The sequence below is a fragment of the Chaetura pelagica genome, unplaced genomic scaffold (assembly GCF_000747805.2).
Source record: "Chaetura pelagica isolate M959 unplaced genomic scaffold, ChaPel_1.0 scaffold3, whole genome shotgun sequence".
In the NCBI taxonomy this organism is placed as follows: Eukaryota; Metazoa; Chordata; class Aves; order Apodiformes; family Apodidae; genus Chaetura; species Chaetura pelagica.
This window is the reverse complement of record NW_009952974.1, coordinates 1552669-1556150: the sequence shown is the minus strand read 5'-3', so window position 1 is coordinate 1556150 and position 3482 is coordinate 1552669. Positions and strand designations below refer to the sequence as shown.

The window sequence follows — 3482 nt, the reverse complement described above, 5'->3', positions numbered from 1 at the left end:
GGGAAGAAGAGAGATTGAGAGTGACAAAGAAAGCCTGAAGAAGGAAGAATTCAAATGATATGGTCAATTGGAATGCAAAGCATAAAGGGTAAATTGCTGACCCAAGTGAGCTCAGAGGGAGCTTCCTCCTTAGCTATGACAGGACAAGGATATAACCCACATTGTGTTCAGTGCTGGTATTTTTAGCTGAGCTATCATCACACTGCCTTTATATCAATTCCATTTGTATGCTTATTTAAGATGTGAAATAATTGGTCTTTGCAGGGTAGAACGTTCTGGACTGAACTGTTTGTGGAACCAACGTGGTGTGCTTTTAACCTAGATTTAATAAAAATGAAATTTAAGTTGTGGTTTGGCCTTTTTTTTGTTGTTTGTTTGGGGTTTTTTTGAGTAATCACTCAACTGGTTTATCTGCTTACGCCCAAAGATGGGAAATACTTCTTTTGTAGGCAGCAAGTGAATGACCCATGCAAAAAGGAGCAAATGGTGAAAAGCAGATTTGCTTTTAGAAATCTGTTCTAAATTATACGCTCTACGGTCTTTATATGGCTTAATATTTTGCAGCACTCATGCTTATTGCCAAGTGTAATTGCACATTGCAGTTACAGAAAGAAAACACACAACTGAAAACTGGTCGTGCAGTGTTTGCACGTTGTCAGATACATGATTATAGTCCTTGTGTCCTAAACTGAAATTGAAACATCTGGAGTTCTGGACACATTTGTTGCTTTGGCTATAAGGTTTCAGAAAATATATAATTAGAAATGCTACCACAGGTTGCTATTAACATAAAATGGTAAGAACAAGCATATGTTTGACTGAGAGGTTACTTTGGAGTATAGCACATTTGTAACATAAAGCCAATACTATGGCTAGAGCTCTGAATAAAGAGGCTCTGAAATGTAAGTCATCTAGAATTCTGTTACTTCAGTAAGACATTAACCAGCATGGAGGTGTTTATGGAAACATCTGCATGCAAAATTTTCATAACTGGAGCACTCTGTAGTTCCAACTGATAGCCATCCTAATACCTAAAAGCTACATTCTGACTGTTTAACACAGCTAATGACAGTTTTTTTTTACTATAAAAAGCCGTATTTTTTAAGATCCCTAAAGTAAAAAAAAAAAATCAGAAATCATACCATTGTCTCAAGCACCAATTTTTAGCATATCATTTGGAAATAAACTCCTTTTAATATATCTGCTTGTAGTTTTTACTCTGGGACCTCTAGATATTCTAGTAACACCATTAAACTGCAACTGCCTTTATAGGATGCATAGGTTTTTTGCATTTATATCCTCAACCAAATCCAATTTAATTTTTGCCAGGTCAGAAAGCTGAACTGAACCAATGCAGATTAAGTGCTGTGTATACACAGAAGAAGTCCATGTTCTTCACTGTGTCACAACTAGTTCAGAATCTAAAATTATAAATAATTATTTTCTGGATTCTCCTATTTGCATTCTTCTGTAGATGAGGTCACAGAGGAAAATATCCCTGTTTATAGAGTCACAGAATACACATTTTAAAATATTTTATTGTAAGGTTTTGGTCATGGAGGAATAGTGAGAAACTACCTTGGAGTTGCCCAGACAAATACTGGATTTTAATAATTCTCTCTTTGAAAAAAAGAGAAAACCTTAGTGACTTGTGCCAGTTTAAATCATACCAAATGAATGGAGAAAGACAGAATTTACTCCTCAAATTTTGCTTTAATAATCTTAATTTGAAATACAATAATCTTTTTCTGTGTCAAAAGAAACTGAGTCCATGAAGTATGTAAACTTGCAAGGCACTTAGCTCCCAGTCCTGAATGCTATCCACAATGTGCTACAGTTTTTCAGATGTTCTTTTTCCACTAAGATGCTTATGTGGAACTGGCACATCACTGTATTTGAAAAGGAAAATTCTGAGATTTGACCCTGACTTCCAGCAAATGAGGAGGGGTTTTAGGTAAGAAAATGTCAATTTATTTGAATGCTTACAGTGTTTGATTTTAAAAAAATGATAAAAATCTCTAACTACAGATCTGAAATCAAACCATGTAAAGCAGTGACATTACAGATATTAAAAGGAGAGAGGACAAAGTGCAAAAGGTTAGAAGAAAGATATGGGAATATAATTAAAATGAAAAATCCAGGAATAGTATCAAGGAGAAAAGTCCGAAGGTGCTCCTCATTAATAGCTCTAACTGGAGTGGTGGAGGGCCTGCTAAATCCCAATCACTGCTGAAACCTGGTTTAAAAGACAACTGATGGCAGGTGAGCTTGTTTTGTTTGAAATCCATGCATTTATGATAGGAATAAAGAGAATAGCTTGGATACTAGGAATTTCTGAAGGTTTTCCACACAACTCTTTTGATATGCGAAGAAATATTAGATCAACAGCAAGTCAGACATGATCCATCAGTGACTGTCTCACAATTCAGGTGCAGTTGCCATGCTGAGAACATGTCACCAGGGTAACATGACAGTACAGAGGCTGCCAAGACCTCTGGCATGAAGGTGTCACACAAGGATCTCACTGTAGGGACAGGCTCCTAATGCCTTCCTGCATTCTGCTTTTAGAACCTTCCTCCTTGTATCTCTCAACATGGAAATGGAAATTTCACTGTAGGGGTCCAAAAGCTAGAAAAGGTGGCCACCCCAAACAAAAATCACATCCTAATAAGACTGGTTAATAGCCATTTAAATTCATTTAAATTTGATTGCACCTTTACACATTTTGAAAAAAATAAAACCTCTTCTCTGGCAAGCACTAATGGAGTGTAAAGCCATATACTATTCAAAACTCTTTATACATTTCCTTGTTTTCCATTAGGTCTGCCAGCTTCTAATTCCAAGCTAAGTAGGGCTCCTTTCCCTGACCATCGTCAGCTTGCTCAACTGCTGGATCTAAAAATAAACACACCTTCTTGCACATACGTTCCAAGGCTGTATAATGGAGATCCAGTCTCTGAAATACACTAGTGCAATAGCAGTTTGCACATAATCTAGGCTAGTGCCAAGCAAGCGGTACAGACATATAGTCTCTTTTGCTTCTAACTTTTGGGTTTTTATTCAGCACTTCCAGCCAGCAAAAAACAGCTTCTCCTTCTTGGGGCAGACAGCACATGAAGTAGATGTGGCAGCAGAACAGTGACTGATGTTAACTTTTTGGGAAAAACATCAGCACAGATCAGAATTTAATTTTCTTTCCAGCTGCTCCTGCCACAAGTGTTGGATTCACACCAAGCAGGTGTGTTATGGATGATGTAAAAGTCAGTCACATTGGTTATTATGTTTTTGAAGTCTGACCAGTACTTTCCACCCCACATTGTGTAGATTCTTTTCTTATAATGAATTCTGGTGCATTAACATGTTCGGAACCTTCTTCTTTCTGGAAGTAAATAACTACTGTCTCTAAATGCAAAGATACTCAAGTCACAGCCATGTGAGATTTCTGCGAGTTAAAAATTAGTACTGCTGTCTTACTCAGCAGG

The 3482-nt window shown here is 37.0% G+C and overlaps 1 protein-coding gene across 3 annotated transcripts in view; it reads right to left on the bottom strand.

Annotated features, from left to right (window-relative positions):
- Window positions 1-3482, bottom strand: part of MYLK (myosin light chain kinase) — a 144594-nt gene that overhangs the window by 18976 nt on the left and 122136 nt on the right. The window lies entirely within an intron of this gene.